Genomic DNA, 18,460 nt, shown 5'->3' with positions numbered 1-18,460 from the left:
GACTATATGGGCTATAATGTATAGACTATATGGACTATAATGTATAGACTATATATCAACTATAATATACGTATTGCAGATTAGTCTGATAACACCATTTCCCCCCACTGTTTCCTGATGTGCACAGCTTGTGCGGCACGAAGCACCTATACCTGTAGTGAGGGGAGAAGGGGCAATGCAGACTTCCTCTTTAGTCTCCGAGGTATTTGCACACAAAAAAATTTTAATATTTGCATCATGAGACTAAGGAAACACATAAAAGGGATATTCCAGGCAAAAACTTTTTTTCATATATCAACTGGCTCCGGAAAGTTAAACAGATTTGTAAATTACTTCTATTAAAAAATCTTAATCCTTTCTATAGTTATTAGCTTCTGAAGTTTTCTGTCTAACTGATCAATGATGATGTCACGTCCCGGGAGCTGTGCATGATGGGAGAATATCCCCATAGGAACTGCACAGCTCCCGGGAAGTGAGTCATCAGAGAGCAGTTAGACAGAAAATAGCAACTCAACTTCAGAAGCTAATAACTATTGGAAGGATTAAGATTGTTTAATAGAAGTAATTTACAAATCTGTTAAAGTTTCCGGAGCCAGTTGATGTATAAACATTTTTTTTTGCCAGGAATACCCCTTTAAATATTAAAGTTCACTTTCTAGAAGTCAATAAACAACACTGGAATTTTTTTTTTTACCTGATGGGTATAAAATAAATGTCTGTGTTTTTTCTTCTTCATGTCCCCTTGGCTGAAAAGAAAGACAAAATTATATTGCTGGAGTCCACAACTTAGTAAGGTAAGGGGGGGGGGGGGGGTGCTGGGAATGCATATGTTTTGGGCACTGGATGTCAGGGTGTTTATTTAAATACAGGACTAGATGGAAAACTGAGAGACCAGCTATGACTTACAATAATTTACTTCTTCCCTAATTTACTTTAATTTGCATAAACAAATAACAGTTTTTTAAGAGGCAAAAGTGCACTAAAGGGGTACTCCGGGGAACTAAACCCACCCTTTCCCTCTCACTAATCTATTTATTTGTCTAAATATCATTCATCAGTTATATAGAGCAGTTTCCCTTTTTTAGCTGTCACTAACATGCAGGGAGTGAGAGAAACATGTCACCTTGTGTTTGTGCAAGCCCTCACTGAGACTAACCCCCACCATCCTGGAAGACAAACACCATGTGATTTCTGTCTGGTCTAAGGCTCTGGCTTCACAGCCACACCTCCCCTTCCCTCCCCGTGTTAGGATTTTGCCAGTGTTTCCTGTGAATATTCTCAGTTACAACTCAGCACATAACACTGCTCTTTGCCTGTTGTAGATCTAATCACTGACGACTGCCATTCACAGCATAGCATGATTTATTGCTTGGGAAGCATAGTTTGAAAGAAAAGGTATGTACAGTGAGTGCTGCTGACTGTGTTTACAACAGCACAACATGCACACAGATATTAAGAACAATTGGCTGACAGCCATTACACAAAGCTGCACTGACTGCTGGGAGTTGTAGTCTGAGCTGCAAGCAAGGAAAAATAATATTCAGAAGACAACAGGGGCCACAGGGGCTGGCAAAGTCACAAGGAGATCTACAGGGTACACAGAATATGTATTGTGGTGGCTTTGGGGCATTTTTCTTTTTCTTTACTTCCCTGGATCACCCCTTTAAGTTCAACCTAAAACTGTACTGTATAGATAAAATTGGAGAGGCTCTTGTCAGACTAGTCACCACAAAGACCTGAGATGCCCAACTGGCACCTATACCCACGGTGTACAGAAACTATAGAAATAAATATATGGATTTGGGGCTCAAGGTCATGGATATTATATATATTTCAATAAAATAATATTAATATGTACCATACAAGTAAATAAGGAGAGGGATACAGTATAACATACAATAGATTTGCTTCTCAAATTAAAGTCAGATATTTATTATAATAACATGATATTGTAGAAATTCCCTTGAGTATGTCACAGGGCCCTTGTGACCACCCTCCAGCTACTTACAGTAATATAATGAAAGTAATAATAAAAAAAGAATATAACAATACTGCTGCTAGTGATCAAAAGTGCATAGTGATATTCACAGATGATTAGAAAGGCATTATGTGCCCTGTAGTTAGTTGAAAGTAAATGTTTGTCTTTATAAGGCAGTATGGGACTTGTAGTCGGCGTTGTAGTTAATCATTAATATGCATATTGTAATCCTATGGTAGTGCAGATGCTGTTGTAGATACTAAAGTACTGCACACAGATCCTTAATAGAAGGAATTAGCTACTCACTCCTCCTCATATAAAGCCGGATAATGAATGTCAAATGCTGCGCTGCCCCTCTCGGAGCCCAGGAGATAGCAGGTCAGTGAGGCTCCGCTTGGCGCTGGTCCTAGAGTTGTCTGCACAACTCACACTGGATTGGGCCGGCCGGAGATACGTGCAGAAATCGTTCTGCCGACGGCTGTCCAGATGGAAACTTCTTGTGAAGCGGGCACAGGTGATGTAGCGGGGATGAGTAGTTGCAGTGTCCTCGTGTATCCATGTAGGAAGTTGTTTCATCGACAGGGCACTGGCAATCAATATAGCCAATATCAAAGAAGCTGTATATGGGTATACATAAATTCAGGTATAGGCTGGACGCATTTCAAGACCTCTGTAGGTCTTTTCTTCAGCAGCTCATGCTGTACCTCATTCAGTAATGGTTTTAGGAGTCATTTTGAAAAGTACACATAGGCTTAACTCCTCCCCTAAATAGTGACATCACATCCTTTGTTAATTAGTGCAAATCTGCATCAGTCTACTTGTTTTCTGTCTCTAGTTGATTAGTATTTCTCAACCACAACTATCCAGGCATGCTGAGAGCTGCAGCCCCGCAACACCCGGAGGCACCTCAGACAGGAAATACTGCTTTATACTGTATGTTAGCACATATATATATATATATATATATATATATATATATATATATACTGCAAGAATTCACTATTAAAACAGATTTAGTTTTGTTATACTTAATAGGACATACCGATATCTTAATCGTAGCGATTTATAGATAGGACAAAATGTTATATTAATGGCAAATTTATGTATATGGGGAATCGAGTAATAAAGATTTGCTGACATAAAATATAAATAATATAAAAAAGACAATGAGTATATAAAATACGATCTTGATCAAAAAGAGATGAATGGGAATATACATGCAGATAAAAATTACAGTCAAAAACTGTATGTAAAATGAAATTTAAAAATATGAATGAGAATATATATGTGGATAAAAATGGCAGTAAAACATGACATGTATATACAATGAAAGGATATGTAGATTATTATGATCACAGGGGGGGAGGACCAAACGAAGGGTCTGTCAGACCATCTGAATGGGCCACCCCTATGATGTTCAATCCCAAAAAAAAAACCAGTTCCCGATAACTGTTCAATCCTTTGGGTGCCAGAGAGCTGAACTCAAAACATTTTTCTGGATTCGGCTCGAGACATTTTACCTATGAAATTTCCTCCTCGCCAGTCTTGTTGTACTGACTGGATAGCTGTATATTTCAATTTGTTGGGGTTACCTGGATGGAATTGTTTGCAACGTGTGGACAAGGGATGCTTATTATTTTGCTTTTTTGATGTTATACCTATGTTCCAAAATTTGTGTTTTTAGAGCTCATGATGTCCTGCCCACATATTGCTTGTTGCATGGACTTGTATGACATAGATTACTCCCTTACAAAAATGTGTTAATTTTGTAAATGAAATCATTGGAGGTTGATTTTACTTCAATTGTCCTTTTGGACATTGTCCATACCTAAAAAAGCCTTTTCAAAACGAGTCCTAAAACCATTACTGAATGAGATACTGAATGAGCTGCTGATGAAAATACATACGGAGGTCTTGAAACGCGTCCAGCCTATACCTGAATATATGTATAACCATATACAGCTGCTTTGATATTGGCTATATTGATTATCAATGCCCTGTCGATCAAACAGCTTCCTTAGTGGATACACGAGGACACCGCAACTACTCATCCCCGCTATATCACCTGTGCCCGCTTCACAAGAAGTTTCCATCAGGACAACCGCCGTCAGAACTATTTCTGCTTGTATCTCCGGTCGAAGCGGAAGACTGTCGGCTTATCACAGCCCAATCCAATGTGAGTTGTGCAGACAACTCTAGGACCAGCGCCAAGCGGAGCCTCACTGACCTTCTATCTCCTGGGCTGGGAACACTATCGGGATAGGTGAGAGGTGCAGCTCATAATTTGACTTTCATTATCTTGCTTTATATGTGGAGGTGAGTAGCTAATTCCTTCTATTAAGGATCTTCGTGCAGTATTTTAGTATCTACAACAGCATCTGCACTGCCATAGTATTACAATATGCATATTAATGATTAACTACAACGGCGACCCATACTGCCTTATAAAGACAAACATTTACTTTCAACTAAATACAGGATGCATAATGCCTTTCTAATCATGTTTGACTATTACTATGTACTTTTGATCACTAGCAGCAGTATTGTTATATTCTTTTTTATTATTACTTTAATTATGTTACTGTAAATTGCCGGAGGGTAGTCACAAGGGCCCTGTGACTTACCCAAGGGAATTTTACTATGTCATTTTACTATACTAAATATCTGATTTAATTTGAGAAGCAAATATATTTTATTTTATTCTGTATCCCTTTCCTTATTCACTTGTATAGTACATACCATTATTATTTTAATCAAATATATACAGGGTGGGCCATTTATATGGATACACCTTAATAAAATGGGAATGGTTGGTGATATTAACTTCCTGTTTGTGGCACATTAGTATGTGTGAGGGGGGAAACTTTTCAAGATGGGTGGTGACCATTGCGGCCATTTTGAAGTCGGCCATTTTGAATCCAACTTTTGATTTTTCAATAGGTAGAAGGAATTGTGACACATCAAACTTATTGAAAATTTCACAAGAAAAACAATGACGTGCTTGTTTTTAACCTAACTTTATTCTTTCATGAGTTATTTACAAGTTTCTGACGACTTATAAAATGTGTTCAATGTGCTGCCCATTGTGTTGGATTGTCAATGCAACCCTCTTCTCCCACTCTTGACACACCGATAGCAACACCGCAGGAGAAATGCTAGCACAGGCTTCCAGTATCCGTATACACTGCTATATACTACTATATACACCGCAGGACAAATGCTAGCACAGGCTTCCGTAGTTTCAGGTGCTGCACATCTCGTATCTTCACAGCATAGAAAATGGCCTTCAGATGACCCCAAAGATAAAAGTTTAAGGGGGTCAGATCGGGAGACCTTGGGGGCCATTCACCTGGCCCACGATGACCAATCCACTATCCAGGAAACTGTTCATCTAGGAATGCTCGGACCTGACACCCATAATGTGGTGGTGCACCATCTTGCTGGAAAAACTCAGGGAACGTGCCAGCTTCAGTGCAAAAAGAGGGAAACACATCATAATGTAGCAATTTCACATATCCAGTTGAATGGCCCCCAAGGTCTCCCGATCTGACCCCCTTAGACTTTTATCTTCAGGGTCATCTGAAGGCAATTGTCTATCCTATGAAGATACAAGATGTGCAGCACCTTAAACTACGGATACTGGAAGCCTGTGCTAGCATTTCTCCTGCGGTGTATATAGTAGTATATAGCAGTATATACGGATACTGGAAGCCTGTGCTAGCATTTCTCCTGTGGTGTTGCTGTCAGTGTGTGAAGAGTGGGAGAAGAGGGTTGCATTGACAATCCAATACAATGGGCAGCACATTGAACACATTTTACAAGTGGTCAGAAACTTGTAAATAACTCATGAAAGAATAAAGTTAGGTTAAAACCAAGCACGTCATTGTTTTTCTTGTGAAATTTTCAATAAGTTTGATGTGTCACATTACCCTCTACCTATTGAAAAATCAAAAGTTGGATTCAAAATGGCCGACTTCAAAATGGCCGCAATGGTCACCACCCATCTTGAAAAGTTTCCCCCCTCACACATACTAATGTGCCACAAACAGGAAGTTAATATCACCAACCATTCCCATTTTATTAAGGTGTATCCATATAAATGGCCCACCCTGTATAATATCCATGAACTTTAAAACTCTACTGTGTTATTTCAGAGGAAGGTAAAACCCTCTATGAGGCTGATGCCAATTGCCACATAACAGAAGGAAAAATTCCTTCCCAACAATCAGAATAAATTCCTGGATGAACGATCTATCCACAAAAATCTAGTATCAATAACTTGTAATATTATATTCTTCCAAAAGAATATCCTTGTCCACTTTGAACTTGCTTATTGAGTCCCACATGACAACATCATGTGGCAGATAGTTCCCATAGTCTCAATGCTCTTACAGTAAAGCACCTCTGTCTGTGATGATGGGGAAACCTTTCTTTCCTCTAGACATAGAGGATGCCCCCTTGTCATGGCCTTGTCAAATAAATAACCCCAAGCTTGATAACCTGTCTTGGTCATGTAATCCACCCATATCATTTTTGTCGCCCTCCTCTATACCCTCTCTAGTTAAGCCATGTCCTTCCTATATACAAAATTTGTCCTAAAATTGGACACAACACTCCAATGTCGCTGTCACAAGCAACTATGCCTCTCTAAATACATTCCAGGACTTTATTAGCCTTGGCAGCTGCTGCCTGGCACTGATCACTAAAGTTGAGCTTACTGTCCACCAATACCCCCAAGCCTACCTAATGTTATAGAGGGGCATTTACTAAGGGGTTTAGTCATTTTTTTCTGACTATTTTAGGCGCAAAATTGTCGCAATTGCGCCTACCCTATTTTTTGTGCGACTTTCTCTAGCAAGAGCTAGAAAGTAAAAAAAACAATTTCCCGCTTAATTTACGCAAGTTTTCAGTTTTGACTTGCAGTGGTCAGGAATTTATTAACTGAGACAGTCGCAGTTGCGCAATAAACTGTCGCAACGGCCGTAAAAAAATGACTAAATTTACTCCAGCTCCAACATGGAGCAGGAAAAGCTACTGCCGCCCAGGCTCCGACATACTTTCTCCCCGCTACCCTCACTGCGCTACGGGACACTGCAGTGATTTATATCCCCCCCCCCCCTCTTACCTGCCAGCACCACACAACTTCCATCTGTCTGCTGTTGCAAGACTACAAGTCCCAGCATGCCCTTACAGTGAGGACACGCTGGGAGTTGTAGTCTTGTAGCAGCGGGAGCTGAGCTGCGCGGGCAGGAGACAAGGGGGGGGGGGGGGTAGCGGGGAGGCCGTATGAGGAGCCCGGGCAGCTGCACTGTAATCTCAGCCCGGGCTCCTGCCCTGAGAGCCAAAGGCTTTGGCTGTCAGGGCATGCTGGGTGTTGTAGTTTTGCAACAGCTGGAGGGCAACAGTTTGCAGACCACTGGTGTGTGGTCTGTAAACTGTAGTCCTCCAGCTGTTGCAAAACTAAACAGCTGAAGGGGACCGGCGAAGACGTTCACTTACCCTTCCGAGGCTCAAGCGACGATCGCTGACGGAGATCGTCGGGCGGCAGTGTCGTGCAGCGCTGGATCCTACGGAAGCCGGTAAGTTGCCCAAGCTTCCCAACCAGGGTGCCTCCAGATGTTGCAAGACTACAACTCCCAGCATGCCTGGACACCCTTTGGCTGTCCAGGCATGATGGGAGTTGTAGTTTTGCAACAGCTGGAGGCACCCTTGTTGGGAAACACTGGCCTAAAACAGTGTTTTCCAACCAGGGTGCATCCAGATGTTGCAAGACTGCAATTCCCAGCATTCCTGGACAGCCTTTGGCTGTCCAGGCATGATGGGAGTTGTAGTTTTGCAACAGCTGGAGGGCCACAGTTTGCAGACCACTGGTTTGTGGTCTGTAAACTGTAGTCCTCCAGCTGTTGCAAAACTAGACAGCTGAAGGGGACTGGCGAAGACGTTCACTTACCCTTCCGAGGCTCCAGCGACGATCGGTGACGGAGATCGTCGTGCGGCGCTGGATCCTACGGAAGCCGGTAAGTTGCCCAAGCTTCCAAACCAGGGTGCCTCCAGATGTTGCAAGACTACAACTCCCAGCATTTGACTGTCTAGACAGCCTTTGACTGTCCAGGCATGCTGGGAGTTGTAGTTTTGCAACATCTGGAGGCACCCTGGTTGGGAAACAGTGTTTTAGGCCAGTGTTTCCCATCCAGGGTGCCTCCAGATGTTGCAAGACTACAACTCCCAGCATGCCTAGACAGCCTTTCACTGTCCAGGCATGCTGGGAGTTGTAGTTTTGCAACATCTGGAGGCACCCTGGTTGGGAAACACTGTTTTAGGTCAGGGTTTCCCAACCAGGGTGCCTCCAGATGTTGCAAGACTACAACTCCCAGCATGCCTAGACAGCCTTTGACTGTCCAGGCATGCTGGGAGTTGTAGTTTTGCAACATCTGGAGGCAACCTGGTTGGGAAACACTGGCCTAAAACAGTGTTTAACAACCAGGGTGCCTCCAGATGTTGCAAAACTACAAGTCCCAGGTTGGGAAACACTGTGCCTGGCCTCCGCCCCACCGTACTGTAAGGGCATGCTGTAAGGGCATGTTGTAGTCCTGCAGCTGGGGGCAGGGGACAAGCTTGTCACTTGCCCACACATCTCCTGCACCACACAACTACAACTCCCAGCATGTCCTTACTGTAAGGGCATGCTGGCAATTGTAGTCTGGCTGGGCGGGAGATGTGTGAGCAGGTGATAATAAATGTACTAACCCATTTTTTTTTTCTTCTCATTTCAGATTTGTGTATCCTGTGGACTCCTTCGCATTCGGTGGACTACTTCGATTACCAGCGTTTTTCTTTGTTTGATTTTAATAAAATGGTTAACGAGGGCTTGTGGGGGAGTGTTTTTTGTAATAAATTTTTTTTAAAACCTGTTGTGTTTTTTCCTTACTTTACTAGACAGGCTTAGTAGTGGAAGCTGTCTTATAGACGGAGTCCATTACTAAGCTGGGCTTAGCGTTAGCCACAAAAACAGCTAGCGCTAACCCCCTATTATTACCCCGAAACCCAACGTCACAGGGGTGCCGGGAAGAGCCGGTACCAACAGGCCTGGAGCGTCAAAAATGGCGCTCCTGGGCCTAGGCGGTAACAGGCTGGCGTTATTTAGGCTGGGGAGGGCCAGTAACAATGGTCCTCGCCCACCCTGGTAATGTCAGGCTGTTACTGTTTGGTTGGTATTTGGCTGAGAATGAAAATAGGGGGGGCCCTATGCATTTTTTTTTAAATAAATATATATTTAAAAAAAACACTTAGGGTCCCCCCTATTTTTATTCTCAGCCAAATACCAACCAAACAGTAACAGCCTGACGTTACCAGGGTGGGCGCCAGCCTGTTACCGCCTAGGCCCAGGAGCGCAATTTTTGAAGCTCCGGGCCTGTTGGTACCGGCTCTTCCCGGCACCCCTGTGGTGTTGGGTACTGGGGTAATAATTGGGGGTTAGTGCTAGCTGTTTTTGTGGCTAACGCTAAGCCCGGCTTAGTAATGGACTCCGTCTATAAGACAGCTTCCACTACTAAGCCTGTCTAGTAAAGTAAAAAAAAAAAAAAACACAACAGGTTTAAAAAAAAAAATTATTACAAAAAAACACTCCCCAACAAGCCCTCGTTAACCATTTTATTAACATCAAGCAAAGAAAAACGCTGGTCGTCGAAGTAGTCCACCGAATCCGAAGGAGTCCACAGGATACACGGATCTGTAGAAGAAGTAACAAAAAAAAAGTGTAAGTACATTTAGGGAGAAAAAAACTGTGTTAAAAAAATGTAATAAACACACACACACACACACACACACACACACACACACTAAACGCCATTTACCACTATTCTGAGGCATGACTACAATTTAGTTATTGAATTATTTAGATGTGGTGAAAAAGCTATAAAAAAAAACTCAAAAACCAAAGATCCAGAAGGAAACCTAGCAGCCAAACCTATTCAGACAGCAGGAAAGAGGAACAGACAATTTTTTCTACTACATGAAGTAAATTTCCCACTTTTGCCTATGTGTGCCAAATTTATTAATACCGTGCAACAATTTAGTAAATTTGTCGCACAAAGTCAAAAATGAAGTAGAAAAAAACAGGGTAAAAACCAGACTACATAGTAAAAGATTGGTAAATTCCCCTCATAGTATTTAGCACAAGAAGACATGTTGCCAATCAAGACAACTAATCAGCTTCTTTTATTTTTCAGAAGCCTTTTTAAGAATTGGATATCTTTTCTAAGTGGACTTAGTGGCTATTTGGATTTAAGCACCACAGAAGAAGCGATGTTACCCACATCGGCCCTGCTAAAATGTCTCTTGCTAGCCAACCACTGTGCTTGCCTATACTTCCTAATATGTTTATTACCGTATTTTTTGCCGTATAAGATGCACTTTTTCTTCCCCAAAACTGGGGGGGGAAAAGTCGGTGCATCTTATACGGCGAATACACCCCTATCGCGGCGGCCCCTGCGGCCATCAGCGGCCGGGACCCGCTGCTAATACAGGACATCACCGATCACGGTAATACCCTGTATTAACCCTTCAGACGCGGCGATCAAAGCTGACCACCGTGTCTGAAGGGAAAGTAACACTAACCCGGCTGTTCAGTCGGGCTGTTCGGGACCGCCGCGATTTCACCGCGGCGGTCTCGAACAGCCCAACTGAATAGCAGGGTTAGTGCTTACAGGACACCGGGAGGGACCTTACCTGCCTCCTCGGTGTCTTCTCCGTTCAGGGATCCCCTGTATGGCCAGCGCTCTCCTTCTTCATCATCACGTCGTCGCGTACGTGCGTCGGCGTGTGTAATGACGTGATGGCGGTGACGGAGAGCGAGGATACCCGTCCGGCAGCAGAGACGTTCCGGAGCGATGGGGACACGGCGACAGCGATGGAGCGACATCCAGGGCAGCGGTGAAGGGTCCGGAGCGGCGGGGACACGTGGGTATTACCTCCTATGCAGTGGTCTTCAATCTGCGGACCTCCAGATGTTGCAAAACTACAACCGTTGGCTGTCCGGGCATGCTGGGAGTTGTAGTTTTTCAACATCTGGAGGTCCGCAGGTTGAAGACCACTATTGGGTTCAAAATCTTTATTTTTTTAGATTTTGCACCTATAAATTGGGTGCGTCTTATACGCCTATAGGACGAAAAATACGGTAATTACCTGACGGGCAGCTTACAGAGATATATATATATATATACATATATATATATATATATATATATATAGATATATATATATATATATCTATATATATATCTATATATATGTGTATATTACTGCAGATAAATGTGGAGTAGATGAAGGCTTGGTTGCCATGGTCAATAAGGTTTAACACTGATAAATGTAAAATTATGCACTTCGAACAGAACAACAAATATAACCATAGAAAGATCGTCCAGCTCTCCACCGCCGCCTCAGTGCACGGACTCGTGCGGACACCACGAGGACGAACAATTGAAAAGTAGAACAATGTCCAGCACAAAGCACGATGCAAGAAGAAATTTATTGTAGATACACACAGCAAACAGCAACACGGATCATGGAGTAGAGTGACGCGTTTCAGCAACCTTAGTCGCCTTAGTCATACCATACCGTATGACTAAGGCGACTAAGGTTGCTGAAACGCGTCACTCTACTCCATGATCCGTGTTGCTGTTTGCTGTGTGTATCTACAATAAATTTCTTCTTGCATCGTGCTTTGTGCTGGACATTGTTCTACTTTTCAACAAATATAACCATTACATACTAAACAGGAAAACACTTGGTTAAAACATTATATAATAAGTCACTTGCTATGAAAATGTTCACATGGCTTTTTGGCTGTGCTATACAAATATATCTGCTGCAGAAAAGTATTATGCTACTTATTTTTTCATAAGAATGAATTCTCTAAATCTGTGTGAATCTAGTGCACTCACACCAGATACTTGGCAAAAATCTGAATGCAAGCCTCAGATCTGTACCACATATTTAAAAGAAAAATAGGTTTCAGGTTTGCAATCTGCAAATCCAGCGTGTGTGAACAAACCCTTACAATAGACGACTCAACTTGACCACAATTGTTTTCTCAACAGAATCTTTTCTTTCATCATTTTTTATCAGTATTGGGTCTTCAGTACATTTCCCATCCACCTCAAGAGAACCACTATCTACATGTATCTTTATGGCCTCTGAAGACAAAATACATAAAATACATCATAATATGTCGTTCTTTACAAGTATTGTCTTATAGTTACCAATTAGTAAAGAAAATAAAGATCAAGATAAATGTCACATCAGTCTCTGAAGTTCAGTCCAGGTTTATACACCCAAAAATGATTCTTCTACATGGTACGGAAATAACCTTAAAGGGGTACTCCGCTGCTCGGCGTTTGGAACAAACTGTTCTGAACACTGGAGCCAGCGCCGGGAGCTCGTGATTTCATAGACCAGCCCCCTTATGATGTCACACCCCTCCCTCTCAATGCAAGTCTATGGGAGGACGTGACGGCTGTCCTGCCCCCTCCCATAGACTTGCATTGAGGGGGTGGGGCGTGATGTCATGATGGGGTGGGACTATGACGTCACAAGCTCCCGGTGCTGACTCCAAACGCTGAGCAGAGGAGTACCCCTTTAATCATTAACTGACTGGTATATCAAATATTCACTTGGACACAGTAATATTTTCCACAACAATATCCTACAATGATATCCTAGCTTACTAGTCACTTGCCCTTTTTAATAGTTTAATCATGTGCCCCTTAGGATCTTGGCACAAGGAAACATTTTAGGTGAAGATTCCATGTGCAGCAGACACAGGTTTAATTAGTGCTATCATCTACACGGGTATTTTGGGAGTCTGCTACCTGGGAAATTTCTGTAGTGTGTATAAACGCTTACAATGCAGGCATTGGCTAGTAAAAAAAAAAAACAATAGAGCTGCTCCAAAAACTGCATTAAAAGGACATGTACAAATTCCGAACCAAACCCTTTTAAAAATAATCTCTTAAATGGGCATTTAAATATTTAAATGTTTTGTATATTGTAGAAACATATTAAAAAATGTAAAATGATCAGACCAGTTGTCAGAAAGAGCAGGGAGAAGTGTGCACTTAACACTTTCTCTCCTGGCTCTATACCATGTCTTGGTCCCATAGAGAGAGAGATCATGGAGGGAAGCACTCATCTGTGAGCTTCTTCTCTGTTCACTCTAAGGATAGATCAGGGTCTGAACAATCAGAAAGAGACCGATCAAAACTTTTGACATGTCTTAAAGTTTATAAATGTGACTGGTACACTTTACATTAAAACTATTTTGGTATAAGTGTAAACAGTACTTAGTTTTACTGCTGTAACATCCCAGGTGAAGCTGTGTGAATATCCCTCACAGACGCATCTCGCTTGCTCCTTGTTCTTGACTGTTACAAATTCTTCTGAATCAGCCAATGACGCCACAATCTATTGCAATGTCACAAAAAGTGAAAAGGAAATTTAAGTTATTTGATTTTATAATATTTTATTGTAATGTCAAGATTTTTGCATTGGGTTTTATATTCATCATTTTACCCACCAGAATTCATTTCTTCACATAGTTAAAGACCACGGCTTGAATTGTAAATTTCTCTCCTTGAACCACAGATTTGGGGACAATCAGGTCAATGAAGTAAGGTTGGAATGTGGTGAGCTCAACCTCACCGGCAATGGCAAAACCATTCTTATCCAGGCAGAAAGCTTCAGTTACCCACTTTGTGATACTGTGTGGAGTCGTTCGACTAAGTACAGTGTGTCCCTCTGAACTGTAACACAAGAAAAATGGTGCGATGACTAAAATAATATCAATATCTCTGACTTGTAGTGTTGAGCGGCATAGGCCATATTCGAATTTGCGAATATTCGCAAATATATGGACAAATATTCATTATATATTCGCAAATTTTGCGTATTCGTAATATTCTCGTTTTATTTTCGCATATGCGAAAATTTGCGAATGCGAAAATTAACATATGAAAAAATTAGCATATACAAAAATTTGCATAAGCAAAAAATTTGCATATGCGAAAATTAGCATATGTGTCACGATGCCGGCTGGCAGGTAGTGGATCCTCTGTGCCAGAGAGGGATTGGCGTGGACCGTGCTAGTGGACCGGTTCTAAGCCACTACAGGTTTTCACCAGAGCCCGCCGCAAAGCGGGATGGTCTTGCTGCGGCGGTAGTGACCAGGTCGTATCCACTAGCAACGGCTCACCTCTCTGGCTGCTGAAGATACTGAAGAAAGGCGAGGTACAAGGGAGTAGGCAGTAGCAAGGTCAGACGTAGCAGAAGGTCGGGGGCAGGCGGCAAGGTTCGTAGTCAGGGGAGATAGCAAAGGTACTGGTACACAGGCTATTAAACACACAAGGAACGCTTTCACTGGCACTAAGGCAACAAGATCCGGCAAGGGAGAGCAAGGGAGGAGACTAGATATAAGCAGGGAACAGGTGGGAACCAATTAAGCTAATTGGGCCAGGCACCAATCATTGGTGCACTGGCCCTTTAAGTCTCAGGGAGCTGGCGCGCGCGCGCCCTAGAGAGCGGAGCCGCGCGCGCCAGCACATGACCGCAGGAGACGGGAACGGGTAAGTGACCTGGGATGCGATTCGCGAGCGGGCGCGTCCCGCTGTGCGAATCGCATCCCCAACGGCCATGACAGAGCAGCGCTCCCGGTCAGCGGGACTGACCGGGGAGCTGCAGGGAAAGAGACGCCGTGAGCGCTCCGGGGAGGAGCGGGGACCCGGAGCGCTAGGCGTAACAGTACCCCCCCCCCTTAGGTCTCCCCTTCTCTTTATCGGGTAACTGCCTCCCCTGGGATGAGGACACCGGGAAAGGATGGAGGGATTCCTCAACGGCAGGCAGAACCGCAGGAGTAGGAATGGGGAGAGAGGGCAGAGGGCGGGACCTGGCACGGGGCAGTGTGACACCAGGACGAGGGCCATGAGGGGACACAGAAGCTTGCCTGATGGAACTGGGAGGGGGGGAGGGGCATTTCCTGTGGCAGGCAGAGTCCTTAATGACCTTAGGGGGACCGGATACAGGAGGAACCACAGAGTTACGGCAAGGGTTACTGGGAACCGGTTTTAGACAGTTCTTGGAACAAGAGGACCCCCAACTCTTGATCTCCCCAGTGGACCAATCCAGGGTTGGGGAATGAAGTTGAAGCCAGGGAAGTCCAAGGAGAATTTCCGAGGTGCAATTGGGGAGGACCAAAAGTTCAATCCTCTCGTGATGAGATCCGATGCTCATAAGAAGGGGCTCCGTGCGGAAACGTATGGTACAGTCCAACCTGGCTCCGTTGACCGCGGAAATGTGGAGTGGCTTGACAAGACGGGTCACCGGAATACGGAATTTATTCACAAAGGAGTCCCGAATAAAATTCCCAGAAGCTCCAGAGTCCAGGCAGGCCACGGCTGAGAGGGGAGAGCTGGCTGAAGTGGAAATCCGAACAGGTACCGTGAGACGTGGAGAAGCCGACTTGGCATCAAGAGACGCCACACCCACGAGAGCTGAGTGCGAGCGTGCGTTTCCCAGACGTGGAGGACGGATTGGGCAATCCACCAGAAAATGTTCAGTACTGGCACAGTACAGACAAAGATTCTCTTCCTTACGGCGATTCCTCTCTTCCAGGGTCAGGCGAGACCGATCCACTTGCATGGCCTCCTCGGCGGGAGGCCTAGGCGCAGATTGCAGTGGAGACTGTGGGAGAGGTGGCCAGAGATCTAAGTCTTTTTCCTGGCGGAGCTCTTGATGCCTCTCAGAAAAACGCATGTCAATGCGAGTGGCTAGATGAATGAGTTCATGCAGGCTAGCAGGAGTCTCTCGTGCGGCCAGAACATCTTTAATGTTGCTGGATAGGCCTTTTTTAAAGGTCGCGCAGAGAGCCTCATTATTCCAGGATAGTTCAGAAGCAAGAGTACGGAATTGTATGGCGTACTCGCCAACGGAGGAATTACCCTGGACCAGGTTCAGCAGGGCAGTCTCAGCAGAAGAGGCTCGGGCAGGTTCCTCAAAGACACTTCGAATTTCCGAGAAGAAGGAGTGAACAGAGGCAGTGACGGGGTCATTGCGGTCCCAGAGCGGTGTGGCCCATGACAGGGCTTTTCCAGACAGAAGGCTGACTACGAAAGCCACCTTAGACCTTTCAGTAGGAAACAGGTCCGACATCATCTCCAAGTGCAGAGAACATTGCGAAAGGAAGCCACGGCAAAACTTAGAGTCCCCATTAAATTTGTCCGGCAAAGACAGGCGGAGGCTCGGAGTGGCCAGTCGCTGCGGAAGGGGTGCAGGAGCTGGCGGAGGAGATGGTTGTTGCTGCTGTAGCTGAGACTGAACTTGCTGTAGCTGTGACTGTTGCTGCTGTTGCTGTGACTGGAGCTGCTGTAGCTGCGACTGGAGTTGCTGTGTCATGGTGGTCAAGTACGACAGCTGGTGCTCTTGTCGGGCGACCAATGTAGGGAGGTCGGTGGCAGCTGGCAGAGGAACTTCAGCGGGATCCATGGCCGGATCTACTGTCACGATGCCGGCTGGCAGGTAGTGGATCCTCTGTGCCAGAGAGGGATTGGCGTGGACCGTGCTAGTGGACCGGTTCTAAGCCACTACAGGTTTTCACCAGAGCCCGCCGCAAAGCGGGATGGTCTTGCTGCGGCGGTAGTGACCAGGTCGTATCCACTAGCAACGGCTCACCTCTCTGGCTGCTGAAGATACTGAAGAAAGGCGAGGTACAAGGGAGTAGGCAGTAGCAAGGTCAGACGTAGCAGAAGGTCGGGGGCAGGCGGCAAGGTTCGTAGTCAGGGGAGATAGCAAAGGTACTGGTACACAGGCTATTAAACACACAAGGAACGCTTTCACTGGCACTAAGGCAACAAGATCCGGCAAGGGAGAGCAAGGGAGGAGACTAGATATAAGCAGGGAACAGGTGGGAACCAATTAAGCTAATTGGGCCAGGCACCAATCATTGGTGCACTGGCCCTTTAAGTCTCAGGGAGCTGGCGCGCGCGCGCCCTAGAGAGCGGAGCCGCGCGCGCCAGCACATGACCGCAGGAGACGGGAACGGGTAAGTGACCTGGGATGCGATTCGCGAGCGGGCGCGTCCCGCTGTGCGAATCGCATCCCCAACGGCCATGACAGAGCAGCGCTCCCGGTCAGCGGGACTGACCGGGGAGCTGCAGGGAAAGAGACGCCGTGAGCGCTCCGGGGAGGAGCGGGGACCCGGAGCGCTAGGCGTAACAATATGCACATTTTCGCATATGCGAAAATTCACACGCCAGTCTCACACAGTAATATTAGAGCCTTTTTTACACCACACAAGCTGGAAGCAGAGAGGGATGATCACTGTGATGTGTACTGTGAAAAAAAAAAAGCTAATATTCGTAATTATGAATATATAGTGCTATATTTGCGGATATTCGCGAATAAAATTTGCATTGTGAATATTCGCGAGCAACACTAGTGACTTGTGAGTAATGCAGAATGGGGGGTGGGGGGAGAGGCGTGTTAAGAGAGAAGTTTAGTATGAAGAGAAAGAGACATTTTCAGTATATAAGATATAGTACATATTAAGGCTAGAACTAATGATGATTTTTAAAATCGATTAATCGACCAATTGATTAATCGGATAAAACCCCAAAAACAGAATTAACCCAGGGAAGGGTTAATAGGAGGGCGGGAGGAAGTGGAGACTGCATTGTTAAGAGTTAACATGGGGAAAAGAGAGGGAACAGCACCTGAAGGGTTAACCTAGGAGCCTGCAGGGGAGTAGGAGCAGTTCACAGACCTTATAGTGATGGCTGTCCTCCTGCACCCGGAAGATCTGTCAGTTTCTGACCTGACAGGGGGGCTCCTGTGATGTCAGGACCGGAGGCGTCAAGGACAACGAGGCAGCGCAATCTTCCTGACATCACTCCAGGCCATGGTCTCAGTGCTGCAGGTAGGCCGTAGCCCAGCAGCTTCTTCAAAAAAGGCATGGGAGGATAAGAGGAGGCACCAGAGAGTGAGAGGAATTGAAGGGGGACATGTAGGGGCAGGCTGAGGTGCTTATAAGCAGGGAAAGTATTAAAAATTGTAAAAATACTGTGCTTATAGGCCACACCTATTAACAATAGAGGCCGCACTCCCTTACTATCGATTATTCAAATCCTGTTAATGAATTTTATCAATAAAGTTGTTTAATCATTGTAGCTATAGTATATGTTATCCCAGATTTTTTACTTCATAAAATGATGAATGCAACCACATGTTCTCTTAAAATCTAAACAATACCATAAAAGATAGTATTATTTACTCACCCCACAGGAACTACTTCAAATAACCAGCTGACCGGAAAATATCTTCTTGTAAAGCGCTCTGATATCTCTTTATCTGTTTTAAGAAAGAATCATATTATACATATAAAAAATCCTTGTCATACTTAGAATTATTAGATTTCAACAGGTATAGATTTAGAAGAAA

General features: G+C 44.5%; 1 pseudogene; it reads right to left on the bottom strand.

Moving 5' to 3' along the window:
• Positions 1–18,460, bottom strand: part of LOC130283127 (alpha-2-macroglobulin-like) — a 198,526-nt pseudogene that overhangs the window by 68,378 nt on the left and 111,688 nt on the right.

The sequence above is a fragment of the Hyla sarda genome, chromosome 7, assembly GCF_029499605.1.
Source record: "Hyla sarda isolate aHylSar1 chromosome 7, aHylSar1.hap1, whole genome shotgun sequence".
Lineage (NCBI taxonomy): Eukaryota > Metazoa > Chordata > Amphibia > Anura > Hylidae > Hyla > Hyla sarda.
This window is presented reverse-complemented; position numbering and strand designations above follow the sequence as displayed.